This window comes from Furipterus horrens, unplaced genomic scaffold (assembly GCF_987537825.1).
Source record: "Furipterus horrens unplaced genomic scaffold, mFurHor1.1.pri manual_scaffold_6, whole genome shotgun sequence".
Lineage (NCBI taxonomy): Eukaryota > Metazoa > Chordata > Mammalia > Chiroptera > Furipteridae > Furipterus > Furipterus horrens.
Genome location: NW_028327176.1, coordinates 159,815,103 through 159,829,969, shown reverse-complemented (window position 1 = coordinate 159,829,969; position 14,867 = coordinate 159,815,103). Strand labels below are relative to the sequence as shown.

Genomic DNA, 14,867 nt, shown 5'->3' with positions numbered 1-14,867 from the left:
GATCGAGGCGGAAGCAGCGTCAACAGCAGCAACAACGGCCATCTGCCTTCACCTGTACCAAGTGTGGCAGGGATTGTCACTCCCAAATCGGACTGCACAGCCATTCTCGGCGGTGCAGATAGACTCTCAAGAAGCTACGCCATCGTCTCTCGAGACGGACGGCTGCCGACGACGACGACGACGACGACGACAATTGAATATATAACACTGATTCTCAACTTGGGTTACATATTAGAATTGCTTGAGGAGTTTTAAAAAATGGCTGATTAGCCTCAGAATCTCTGAGAGTGAACCTGGGACATCCACAATTTTTAAAAGCTCCCAAGGAGATTCCAATGCTCAACCAGATTTGAGAACCACTGGGATAACCACTCTGGCTTTACCTATTAGGTTTACATGTAGAAATGTACATAATACTTGAATGTATTTATTCAATACATAAACATATATATACAGAGAGATAATAAGATAAAAAAACACTCCTTACTTTTGCATGTGACTTTTACTCTATTATGATAAGGCCAATGTTTACTGACATAAGTTCCATTTACTGTTATTAATGAATTCCCTTAATGCATTTTTAATTTTAACCTCACAATACCCTTATGGAGTATGCATCTTGTCTACTTTAATGATGAGGAAACTCAGGCACAGAGGTGCCAAATTACTTGTCCAATGTAATATTACTGATAAGTCACAGAGCCAGAATTTGAAGACGAGCCCCCTGAATTCAAACTCTGAGCAGTTAATCTTTTTGACACATTACATTTGATAGTAATTTATAAGTTACCAAGTAAGTAGTTTTATGAGAAAAAAATAATTAGATAATGAGTAAGATTTCTATGAAAATATAGATAAGATCATGAGAAATATTTATTGCTGTTTGAATGTTACTTGATCAAGAAAGCTAATTTACTAAAATTATTCTAGGTTTTAATTTTTAAATTAAATGTGTCTGGTTTTAAAAAATAAAGTCTGATTAATAACTCAGATCACTTGGAAATCTCTAACAAATAGAGAGATTTCTTACATATTCTTATTGAGAATGTAGGCTGATATATCATATTTGTTTACCACACAAGATTTTTGTCTGATTTCAGAAATGTTTAAAAAATAAGTAAGATAAAGCTCCATTAAGCCTGTAGATGGCAGCAGCTCTCTATTATTGGTTATTTGCTTTTCAGAAGCACTTTGACTGAAGAGCCAACTGAAATTAGATGAAGGACTGAAATCTGTGATGGCTGTGCACTAAGGTACACAAGTGGAAGTGTATTCTCTATTTGGCTTTCTAAAGGCAATTTTCTGTTACTGGTTTTGAAAAGCTATCCAATACCTATCATTTGAATAAGATTTGAATCATATTTGTCTGGATACGAAGGAAAAGCTGAACCAAAGGCAGAGTATTCTCAATTAAAGTAGTATCAGGGAGCCATTCTTTGACATTGCATTTAAGCAGTTACATAGTTTTCTAAATTACAGTGACCTGCATGATTTATGTGATATTCCAAAAGCAACGATCCAGTAAGTTTACTAACAGTTCCAGTAAATTTGCTTCACGGATCCTGTATCTGATGCTTGCCTTCTGCTCTTGGCATTTTCTGCCTAATATACCATGTAATATAGTTTAAATTGAGAGTTTTATTTTGTCAAATCATTCACGGGAGAGGCTAGTGAAGCCTTTTTCTGTATATTAAACAAATAGAAGCCACTGATGGGTTGGGTGCATTGCTTTTGAAGACTTTATTAGAGTTGTCAAGGAAAAAAGTCACCCATATTCCTATTTTCCTTCAAATAAGCTTACTTAAATATTTATTTTGTATACTTCTAATTTTCACGTTAAATCACATGGAAGTATGAATATTGCTTTAATAAAGAGAACACCTCACGATCTTTTGCTTTATTTGCTGATATTGCTAAGAAAGGAAGATCCCGTTAATATATTTAAATAGAATTAGAACAATAGCTCTCCAGGTCACTGAACATTGGGAATTATCTCAGTACTATTTGAGTTTAAAGAAACAAACATATTGTGAATCCAGCCCCCCATGTATTGTGCTCTGGCTCACAGATAAATTTTGGCATAACTGTATTTCTTAGGCTGGTTTCTGACATTATATATGTAATTTGTCAATGGGCCAAAATCCAAATAAATATTTTTGGAAGCAGGGCGTCTCATTTAAAATTTGACAATTCCAAGTGAATATTTATGTTTACTGCATAAAATGAGAGAACGAGATGAGCCAAAAACACTTATTGAAGGGGGCTCATTTTCTGTACGTAATTGGTCCTAAAGGAAGACCAAAGCTAATGAGCCCCAGAGAAATGCCCCATAATTAGTTTTACATCGTCATTGATACTAGAGTGGAAGTGCTATTCTCATCACATCAGGGAATAAGTAGACACATCACCATAGATGTTGACATTGATCATATGGCACAGTCAATGTTTACCTGGTTTCTCCATGGTAAATTTACTTCTCCCCTTCCTGTATTCTATTCTTTGGAAGCAAATAAGTAAGCCCCGCCTATCTTCAAGGAGTAGGGGTGTAATATTATTCATTTACCTGACCTCAAAACCAAAAGCATAAGGAATAGTGTTTCTTAGAAAACTAGGTATTAATAAAGCTAAATGAAACTGTGGATCTCTCAACCTTCATTGGGTCATTGTCCCATGTTGTAATATAACATTGAGAGCAAGAATAAGTTATTATTTTCCTGTCCACCAGTTGGGGTGAATGGGAGAAATCTGATATAGGCAAATTTCACACTTGCATGATATAGTGACTTCACCCAAGTCTTCATGAAGTCATTGATATTAAGATTGAGATTTAATATGTCCCATCATCATGCTGGTCATACCCAGACTTGTAGCTAATCTTGGAAAAGATAGCAATGGTTTGTCCAATGGATACAACACTTGGACTCAACAGCTAACTTTTCTCTACTATTAATTATTGAGTACTTATGTGCCAGGAGCTTTTTAGTTATTTCTAATACTGCACTTGGCTAATGAAACAATTTTAGAACATATGTGTTAATATCCCTATTATACAAGGAAATTGAAGCTTTAAGAAGCCAAGTAACTTAACAATACTGTAGGAGTTGGGTCTATAACTTCAAATTCATTTTCTCCATCTCAAAGTGCATGATGTTTTCACTCCCTATGAATTACACACACCTACATAAAATATAATTAAAAACTGTCATAAAGCAAAAAGTATGAAAGTGTGTTTTGATAGTTATTTTAATAAGTAATCTCATTAAATTGTTTTCTATAATAATTTTAGATTAATAGCTGTTTCATTTTAACACAATTGCAAAGTACATTCTGAATGTTATTATATTGCCAAAATTTTCTGAATGGATAAAAGTCCATTACATTAAAAAACACTCAGCTGAATGTGCTGCTGGAAGCAATCTTATTTCATTTTCCTCAGAGTGTACACTTGCTTCTAATTTTGTTTTTGTATTGAAAGTCAGTATCAGAAATGTTTGACAGTCAAGGTACAAGAGAAAATCACATCAAAAGATCTGTACTAGTATTGCTTGAGAGAACTTAATCTTAAAGCATTCAGTTTCTAATTCTCAAAAATACTTAAATATATTACAAAAAGTAATCGAGTATAGAAAAATCCATAAATGCTCATAAAACCTTGTGAAATTATTATCCTGGTAGGTAATAAAGGTGCTGAATTATACCCAAATATGCAGTTGAAAAGTCTGTTCCCTGCACTTGTTCGGATAACCGTCGCTGACTGAACATGAACCAGAATAACTGTACAAGAGAAGGGTGACTGCTTCATCCATTCGGTGGGAAGTTGTGACAGACCTGAAACAGATCAAAAGAACTGAGGAGGCATGGAAGTGACATCTGGAGAAACTGTTAAAAGTACGATAGCTTCTCATTGATTTAGTATGGTCCAGATTTTCAGTATTTTTTTCCTAAATCTGTCCGTCTGGTATTGTAAATAGAGCACCAAGCAAAAGTTTAAACTAGGTGACATTTTTTCCATCCTTCTTTACCAAGTTTGTTATAGTTTTTCCTTTGCTGTAACCACTTTTTAATATTACCTAGGTTCCCTTTCACAAATGAAAAAAAATATAATCTTTTAAAACTTTTGTGTGAGTTTGTTAGAGTCTATATTTTTAAAGAGAAATCCTTATAAAAACCTGGGTTAATAATATGTTTTCATGCACAGTTACATCTGGCTAGGAAACATATTTTGGGAAATTAGGCCATTAAATTATTCAAACTATATCCATTTCCAATGTCTGCCTGTAATTTATATTAAAAAAAACCACTTTAGCTACAAGAAATAAGGACAATTAATTATTCAATAATATTTATTGAGTGCTCGCTTCGGCAGCACATATACTAAAATTGGAACGATACAGAGAAGATTAGCATGGCCCCTGTGCAAGGATGACACGCAAATTCGTGAAGCGTTCCATATTTTTGAGGTCTGAGAGGGGGAAAAACCTAAACTATTTACCTCAGCCCAAACTAAGTATAATGGGCAAAAGGGTTTTGGACAGGCGAGATGTGCCTAGCACACCTTCTTACAAAGAAGCTTTTTTTTTTTTTTTCCCTAATATGGAACATTGAAAAATTAATCCCTGCCTTTTGTCATCTAGTAGTTATGGATTGAATGATGTCTTTTAACCCTTTTCGCCAAATCTGTTGCCCCCAGAACACAACAAGGACACCAGCCTGTTAAACCAAGCACGCCGTTGACCGGAGACAGCCAACTGACCTGGAGTCTGCACGATCCTTCCCCATGTGGGAAGGCCACCCTCCCCTCCACACCCCCACTCTTATTAGGGTTTTCTGGACCCAAGGGTAGGTAGGACGATGACCATGTCCAGCTTGAAGCAGCTAGAGGAGCTTGAGACCTTCGCCCATTGTCCTTTACAAGATTACAAAGGGTCCTAATATTTGAGAGGGGGGGGATAGTTAATTTTTATGAAATAGGGGTATGGACTTGGGGGGGATTGCTGGGGGAGGGGGGTGCTGGGTGGAGGGGAACAAGGGGGAGAAAATTGGAACTGTTGTAACAATATAATCAATAAAAAACATTAAAAAAATAATATTTATTGAACACTTACTGTGACTGACAGTAATCAAAATCTGCCTGAGGTCCCTGTTCTCATGAAGTTTGTATTCTAGAAAGATGAAATAATAAGAACACCCTCACACACGTAAATGGTAATAAGTGGAAAGAATTAAAAATAGAAAAATATATAGTGCATGTATAAAACAATGGGATTGGCAGGAGGGTGATGACAATTATGACAACATAAACATTTTTAACACTTTATTTTTTAGAGCAATTTTTGGGTTCACAACAAAATTGAGTCAAAAGTACAAAGAATTCCTACATACCTCCTGTCTCCACACAAGCACCACCTCCCTCCCTATCAACATTCCATACCAGAGAGGTACATTTGTTTCAATCGATGAAGATATATCCAGATGTCATTATCTTTCAAAGGCCATCACTTACATTAAGGTTCACTTTTTGTGTTGTATATTTGATGGGATTTGATATGTATCCACCATTAATATCATACAGAAAAGTTTCACGACCTTAAAAACCCTCTGTGCTTCAATTATTCATCCCTCTCACCCTTAACTCCTGTCAATGACTGATCTTTTTACAGTCTCCATAGTTTTGCATTTTCCAGAATGTTATGAAATTGGAATTAAACAATATCTAGCCTTTTAACTTTTTTATTTTTTAAATATTTTATTGATTATGCTATTACAATTGTCCTACATTTTTCCCATTTCCCCCCCTCCACCCACTACCCATGTTCCGTCCAGCAATCCCACCCCTCCTTAGTTCATGCCCATGGGTTATGCATGTAAGTTCTTTGGATTTTCCATTTCCTATATGATTCTTGACATCCCTCTGTCTATTTTGTACCTACCAATTATTCATCTTAATCCCTGAACCCTTTCCCTATTTTTTCCCTTCCCACTCCCAGCCAATAACCCTCCAAATGATCACCATACCTATGATTCTATTTCTTATCTGGTTGTTTGCTTAGATTTTTTTTTTTTTTTTTTTAGATTCAGTTGTTGATAGTTGTGAATTTGTTGCCCTTTTAATGTTCATAGTTTTCTTTTCTTTTTTTTAAATAAGTCCCTATAACATTTCATGTAATAATGGCTTGGTGATGATAAAATCTTTTAATTTTACCTTGTCTGGAAAGCCCTTTATCTGTCCTTTCATTCTAAATGATAGCTTCACTGGATAGAGTAATCTTGGTTGTAGGTCCTTGCTTTTCATTACTTTGAATACTTCTTGCCAGCCCCTTCTTGCCTGCAACATTTCTTTTGAGAAGTCAGCTGATAGCCTTATGGAAACTTCTTTGTAGATAACTCTGCTTTTCTCTTGCTGCTTTTAAGATTTTTTTCTTTACCTTTAACTTTTGGCATTTTAATTATGATGTATCTTGATGTGGTCCTCCTTGGTTCCAAATTGTTTGAAACTCACTGTGTTTCTGGACTTGTATGTCTATTTCCTTCTCCAAATTAGCAAAGGTTTCTTTCTTTTCTTTTCTTTTTTTCAAATTCTTTCTCTTCTTCTTCTCCTTCTGGCACCCCTATGATTCTAATGTTGGTATGTTTAAAGATGTCTCAGAGGTTTCTAAGCCTGTCCTTGTTTTTTATATTATTATTATTATTATTTCTTCCTGCTGCTCTGATTGAATGCATTTTCCTTACTTGTGTTCCAAGTCGTTGATTTGATTCTCAGTTTCGTCATCTCCACTGTTGGTTCCCTGAATATTTTTCTTTATTTCACTTAGTGTAATATTCATTTCTTCCCTTATGAGTTTGCCATACTCAATGAGTTCTCTGAGCATCCTGATCACCAGTGTTTTGAACTCTGCATCTGATAGGTCAGCTACCTCTGTTTTGTTTAGTTCTTTTTTCTGGGGTTTTGTTCTGGTCTTTCATTTGGGCCATATTTCTTTGTGTCCTCATTTTGGCAGCCTCCCTGTATTTGCTTCTGTGTATTAGGTAGAGCTGTTTTGACCCCCTGTCTTAGAAAAGGCACTTGTAAATTGTGTGGAGTAGAGTCTTAGGTAATCACCAGGGTGAGGCAACCCGCTTCTCTGCTTTCTGGTTCTGTGTAGGGGGAGGGCTCAGAGAGAGGACAGTGCTGCTGCCTGGCTTTTGGAGGTTTTACTGGCATTCATTCACCCCTTTTCCAGCCATTTCACCCACTTCCTGCATGCGATTGACACCCTTCCTGCTGTTGCCCTGGTGGTGAACCCCAGAGTGGGTGGGTTTGCATATGTTCTAAGTCTGTGTGGGTCCTTTAAACAGACTATCCTGAATAGCTGGCATTTTTGTTCATCTCCCCAATCTCCACTGTTTCTTACAGTCAGAAGTTATGGCTACCTATCTTCCCAGTGCTGGAACCCTGGGCTGTGCAGTCTGGCCAAGAGCTGGGATTGCTCACTTCCAAGGTATCTCACCTGTTCTGCCAGCACTGCCACCTCTCTGTGACACATTGCATCTCAGTTCCTCTCTATGTGTCTCCGCAACTCCATCCCTTCTCCCATTTGAATGAATGTGGCTACTTTAAGTCCTTGGTTCTTGGACTTCCCACAGCTTGATTTTATGATGGTTCTAGTTGTTATTTGTTTTGAGATATAGTCGTAATTCTCTCTGTGGTCATGTTAGGAGGCAAAGCATGTCTACCTATGCCTGCATCTTGACAGAAAAGTGGTGTTGTGAAAGGTATTAGGAGGCTCTGATTTATGAGATTATTTTATCCATTCTAAACCCTTGTGGAATGTGGAGTGAGGAAGAAGAAAGCTAAATCTTCATCTGCTATAGTTGAAAGTCAATAGAGTATACCTGAAACTAGTCTTTTGGTCAAACCCTGGCTGGCTTGGCTCAGTGGATTGAGCGTCGGCCTGCGAGCTAAGTGTCGCTGGTTCGATCTTCCAGTCAGGGCACATCAGAGAAGGAAAACTCTGACTCCAAAAAACCTCCGCTGCCTTGCGGCATACCTCTTCAGGGGAAAGGCTAAGGGAGTAAACCCTGACAGAAAATCCGGAGCCGGAGTCCCTAAGGCGGTTTGACGTTGTAGTCAACACCGGCAACTCCTGCGGCGCACCTGAAGCCAAGCTGTATTGACTCCGTCTTTCCCTTGGACCCTTCAGCTGCGAAGAGAGGGGGGGTCTGCTGCATGGGCAACAGCAGACCCTCCATATCACCCTGCCCAGGCTCTGTAGCTTCGGCTTCACTGGAGAGGACGCTCCAGCGTCATCGCAAGATGTCGATTCTACATGGGAGGAGACAGATACCGTGTCACTCCCGAGACGGACTGCACGGCCATTCTCGGCGGTGCAGATGGACTCTTGAGAAGCTACACCATCGTCTCTCGAGACGGATGGCTGCTGACGACGACGAGTCTTTTGTTCAGCTGGCTGGCTTATTTTGGGATAAAACTACATGATCTGTTGCATAACAGTGTTGTTTATAAGCCTGCTTTCTGAGAAGTCATGCCATCATAAGGAAATTAAGAACTGAAAGTGAAATCAGGTGATTGTCATCTCAGCACTATACGGCCTTTTTAGATTGGCTTCTTTCACTTAGTAATATGCATTAAAGTTTCCTTCATTCCCTTTCATGGCTTGATAGATATTTCTTTTTAGAGATGAATAATATTCCATTATCTGGATGTACCACAGTTAATGCATTCACCTAATAAAGAATATCTTGGTTGCTTTCAAGTTTGCCCATTATAAGTAAAGCTGCTAAAATATCTGTGTGCAGTAATTTGAGTAGGTATGTTTTCAAGTAATTTGGCTTAATATCAAGGATTGCAGTTGCTATATTGTATGGTAAAAGCATGTTTAATTTTGTACCAAACTGTCCCCTAAACTACCTGTACTACTCTGTATTTCCTGCAGCATTGAATGAGTGTTCCTTTTGCTCTATATCCTCACCAGCATTTGCTATTGTCAGTGCTTTAGGTTTTCATCATTCTAATGGAAGCATAATATTAACATAACCTCATTGTTTTAATTATCAATACTCTAATGACATTTTATATTGAGCATCTTTTCATGTGCTTATTCTCAATCTGAATATCTTGTTTGTTGAGACATTGAGGTCTTCTGCTCAGTTTTTTTTTTTTTTGTATTTTGGATAACAGTCTTTTCCTTAGTCTGTAGCTTATTTCATCATTCTCTTGACAATGTAAGCTTTTTGCATATGGCACTGTAAGAAAATATGTGATAAAATAGCTCCATCTTAGAAATATTTTTAACTGATTAAAGAAAAGTCAGTGTAAATAAAGTAAATTAATCCATGATATGCTTTAGTATATATTTCAGGGGAAGAGAAGAGCAATAGATGAAAAATTTGGACCATAAAAGAACAATTTAAAAAAGGCAAAAAGAAATCCTATATCTTAAAAACACTGTTCTTTAAAGCTAGGCAATATGCAAGCACATTAGATTGTTTCATTTACATAACCCCCACCTGCATTTTATTTATAAGGAAACTGAGATTCAAACAGGTTAGGCATTTTGTCTGAGATTACACAATTGGTAAATTGCAGATAGAGGACTAGAACCCAGGACTGTTTGACAGTATAGCTTTAATTGCGTTTTCATTTCTGCTACATTGCAGTCTATCTTCACCTACTTTTTTTTTTTTTTTTTTTAAACTGCTCTTATCTCTCCAAGGACTTGTAGTCTGACCATGATGGCTTCAGATTGGACAATCAGGCTCACCTCAGTTTTTGAATCATAATTGAAATAGGTAGAGTCAACATATAAACAATAATAGCTACTTGAGATTGTACAAATAAATACTTGAATAAGTGAAACTGCAGTACAAATGTTGTAAATTATTTTTGAATATTTAGACATATCTTTGGCAAATAGGTATTCTTATTTTAGTATATTTCATTTTAAACACAAATTACAAGGACAGAAGGACAAGTTATGTCACTACACACAAATAGCAAGTCGAGTTTTTAGGACTTTTTATGGGAAAACAGACTCTGTAAGTCAAAGTCATAAATAAAAGCTGACAGAGGAACCACTCTGGATTAATAGAGATATAACATACATGAAAACCATATGTAATGTATGAGGAGTGTTTAGATTCTGAGTCAAGCAAATAAACTTTAAAGAGACAATATTAATGAATGATTGCTACTTTGTTATAATTATGGCATTGTGATTATGGAAGAAAAAGTCTATATACTTTTTAGATAGAATTACTAAATTATGTAAAATAGAAATCATAGAATGGGAATAAAAGGAAAAAAAGACAGATGAAACAAATGTGGCAAAACTGATAGTAACTGAATCTGGTTGATAGTTATACAAGAATTCATTGAATTATTTATTATCTTTACTTTTGTTTATGAGGTAATATTTTCATAATAAAAATTAAAACTCAAAACAAGTATGAACATGTGCTATTGTGTGTATTTCCCACTTTTGTAATGTGTAGAACAAAAAATACTTTAAATTTTGGGTATGTTTTGGAAGCTTCTGGTTAATCAACATTGTTTATCGCTCTACCCATCTCTTTCATGCTCTGTCTATTGCCTTTAAAAAGAGCCTGCTGCACTTCTGGCCAAGATGGAGGCCTAGGCAAACACACTGCATCTCCTTCCACAACTAAGAAGGAATACAACTACCTCAGAACTAGAGACAACCAGAAGTTCCAGAAAATCAAGCTGCATGAAAGTCCAACAAACAAAGATATAAAGAAGAAATACTCATCCAGACAGGTAGGGGCGGAACTGGGGCGAAGAGGATACGGTGTGGTGGTGGCAGCAGCAGGCTGCTGGAAAGTGCAGTCACACATTTTAAAAAGTCAGGAGAGACACCTGAGGAATACTCCCAGCACCAGACCAGACCACACAGCTCACTGTCCCAGCACTGGGGAAACTAAAGCCTCATTGCTTCTGACTGGGCAAACCAGTGGGGGTTGGGGTAGAGGCAGAAACTGCGGGTCTCTCAGCAGTCCACTTGTTTAAAGGGCCTCCATGGTCCTAGAATGTCCCACCCACTCTGGGAACAACAGCCAAGGCAACAGCTAGAGAGGTGCCAGTCCCATACAAAATGGGACAAGTGCCTGGAAAAAGGGTGAGTGCTGAGCAAGCGACATTGTTCCCTCTCAGACCCCTCCCTCACATACAGTGCCACAACGTGGTGAAACAGGTCACCCTCTACTGATGAAAAAACCTAAGGCTCTGCTTCTTACAATGTAACAGGAGCAACAGCTCTACCTAAGACACAGAGGCAAACAAACACAGGAGCCTGTCCAGATGAGGAGACAGAAGTATGACCCAAAAGAGGGAGCAGATGAAGGTTCTAGTGGGAGAACTAAGTGACAAGGATATAGCCAACCTAATAGACGAGGAGAAAGCTAACCTCACAGATGCAGAATTCAAAACACTGGTGATAAAGATGATCACAGGCTTGACAGATATGTTTGAGTATGGCAAACACATAAGAGGAGAAGTGAAGGCTATGCTAAGTGAAATGAAAGAAAATCCACACAAAACCAATGGTGAAGGGAAGGAAACTGGGGTTCAAATCAATGATTTGGAACATGAGGAGGAAAACAACAGTCAACCAGTAGAGAATGAGGAAATAAGAATTGAAAAATTGAAGAGAGGCTTAGGAACCTTGGGACAACTTTAAACATGCCAACATCCAAACCTTAGGGGTGCCAGAAGGAGAAGAGGAAAAGAAAGAAATTGAAAATTTTTGTGAGAAAATATTGAAGGGAAAATCCCCATATTTGACAAAGGAGATAGACATACAAGTCCAGGAAGCACAGAGAGTCCCAAACAAGCTAGACCCAAAAAGAACCACACCAAGACACATCATAATTAAAATGCCAAATGTTAAAAATAAAGAGATAATCTTAAAAGTAGCAAGAGAAAAGCAGAGAGTTACCTACAAAGGGGTGTCTATAAGACTATCAGCTGACTTCTCAAAAGAAACTTTGCAGGCAAGAAGGGACTGGCAAGAAGTATTCAAGGTGATGAAAAGCAAGGACTTGCAACCAAGATTACTCTATCCAGCAAAGCTATAATTTAGAATGGAAGGGCAGATGAAGTGCTTCCCAGACAAGGTAAAGTTAAAGGAGTCCATCATCACCAAGCTATTATTATATGAAACGTCAAAGGAACTTACTTAAGAAAAAGAAGATCAAAATTATGAACATTAAAATGACAACAAACTCACAATTATCAACAACTGAATCTAAAAAATTAGAACAAAATCCAACCAAGCAAACCAGAATAGGAACAGAATTATAAGTATGAGGATCATTCAGTTATCAGCTGGGAGAGGCAGGGGGAAAATGGGGTAATGGTTCAGGGATTAAGAAGAATAATTGGTAAATACAAAATAGACATGGGGAAGTTAAGAATAATATAGGAAAGGGTGAAGCCAAAGAACGTATATACATGATCTATGGACATGAACTAAGGGGGTGTGGAATTGGTTGAGGGAAGGGGGTACTGGGAAGAGGGGATTAAAGGGGGAAAAACTGAAACTACTGTAACAACATAATCAATAAATATACTTAAAAAAGATGTATCACTGAAAAAATAATAATAAATAGAGCCTGCTGTTGCTTTATCAAATAAACTCTCTAAAGAACATTTAGTTCATGGATCAGCTCTGGAAAATTAAAATTTGATTGTACCTGTTACTAAATAAACAAGTGGTTTCTGCTAGGATTCAGTAAAGTTGATGGGGAAATCTACAGTAAAAGGATGAGATGGCTGGAAAAGCAAATAGGAAAATGACTCAACACAAATTAGATAACTTTGAAATGGTAATGCATATATCTTTAATATATAGCTAATGTAGACACACACACACACACACGCACACACACACACAGAGTTCTAGTTTTACCTGCCTCTAAACTCTTTTTCCCTAGGTAATATGCATAGAACACCCATTATGCAAGTGAAGGTATTTAGTATATACATAAATATTCACGTGTATTTATATGATTTTTTTCCAGGCAGAACACATGACTGACTTCAAAATATTTTCTTGATTCTGCATTCCATTTATGCTCAAAATGGCACAGTAAGTTCTGCAAATTCAATAGAAATTAGTCTGTTTCTGGAGACAGAGAAAAATATGTGGGCATTTATCCTAGATTTTTCTTGGAGGCTTTTGCTAGTAGAGCAGAAATCAAAAAGTTCTATTTCCTTCATTATTTATTGGGCTCCCTTTATGTGCTTAGCACTGGGAATACATGTTGTCAGGAATGGTACAGATGGAGTTTCTAATGTCACAGAACTTATGACAGATATTAAATCAATTTGACTGTAAGAAATATAAATATTAAATCATTTCAACTGTTAAGATGATCAAGAAAGTTGAAATACGTGGTGCAGTAAGAATGCAACACAGGATATGGTGTGGAAACCAGTGGTCATTGAAAGACTCCTTGGGAAAGTGGAGTTAAAGCTGAGACTTCAGGAGGGATAGAAGTGAGCCAATGCAGTGTGGGAGGGTTGCTAGTAGATGGGGTGGGAGAGAGGTTGGATTATTGGGAGTAGGCAGAGATCAGTATTTCAAAGTTCTGGAGGCAATAAAGGCCGTAGTGAGTATGGGGTGCTGAAAGATTAAGAAAGTGGGAAATATTGATGGAATAGTAGGCAGCCCTTATCCTCTCATGCTTTATAGTCTATGTTAAGATTGTTTAACCTTATCCTAGGGAAATGAGAAGTTAAGCAAACGTCTCAATGGGGAGGAAGGATGAAACAATGGTTTTATTTTTAAAATTCAGTTATAGAGTGAAAAGTGGATGGAATTGGGTGGGTTTGGGAGAAAGGAGGTCAGTTATGAGGATATTGCAAAACTATAGGTGAGAGCTCCTTTTAGGACAATAATGGTGACAGTGGTAAAAACAGAGAAATGATAAATAGTGGGATAAGAGAAACAGGAGGCAGAACTGGTAAGATTCAGTGATAGTTTAGATACCTCTTACGCTCATCTGTCTTTGGCCATGCTCTGGAAAAGAGTTTCAAAATGGAAAGCATCACTGGTTATTAAAGAATAAAAATGTTTGTTAGGGAACTATCTGTTGGGTTAGGATTAGGGTTAGGGTGAGCGTTAGGGTTAGGGATATGTGAACACCTTAGGGCAAGTAAGCAAACAATTTAACAGCCATTCTCACAAGTTCTGTACTTATTTCAAGTGGCTCTCAGTGAGCTTCAACAACCTTGAGGGATTATCAAATTAACACCAGAATACCATTTTGAATGAAGCAAAATGCCAAAAATATTGTTTGATGCTGTCTAAAGGCTGTATTTTTCTAGCTTTTTGGAGAAGATGCTAATCTTTGGACCCATCTAATATCACGGGAATTAAATAAGCCTTATAGTCTCTGTAAGAGAGTTGCATCCTAAGCCCCAGTCCACTAGAGTGAATGTGTTACACTTGGTTGTTTTTTATTTCAACATTTTATTTTTTTAAAGATATATATTTTAATAGAGGACAACAGTTTCATAGCTTGCAAACAATATGACTGCGAATCATAATAACTATAATTTCACCTACTGATCAGAGGGAAAAAGAAATGGGCAGAGGTGGAACTGGGCAGAGGGGCAGTAAATGGGAATGGAAAGAGACTTGACTTTAGGTGGTGAGTGCACAATATGCTTGATTGTTTTTAAAAGATGTCTTAGAAAAGTGTCAAACTCTACAGAACAAATTAAAGAGCTTCTGAAATGCAGTGTCATGCCTCTTGTAACGTGTAACATCAGATTTTCTGGCACTGCCTTGTCACCTTTTGCCAAAAATTTGATTTGTACATTAGCCTTCTGATTGAGGGCACCTGTT

The 14,867-nt window shown here is 37.2% G+C and overlaps 1 non-coding gene across 1 annotated transcript; it reads left to right on the top strand.

Annotated features, from left to right (window-relative positions):
• The first annotated feature begins 4,350 nt into the window (after nt 1-4,350).
• On the top strand, nt 4,351-4,457 carry LOC150007695 (U6 spliceosomal RNA). The gene has a single exon (XR_016512226.1). It is a non-coding gene; the product is annotated as a U6 spliceosomal RNA (small nuclear RNA).
• Nucleotides 4,458-14,867: the final 10,410 nt, after the last annotated feature.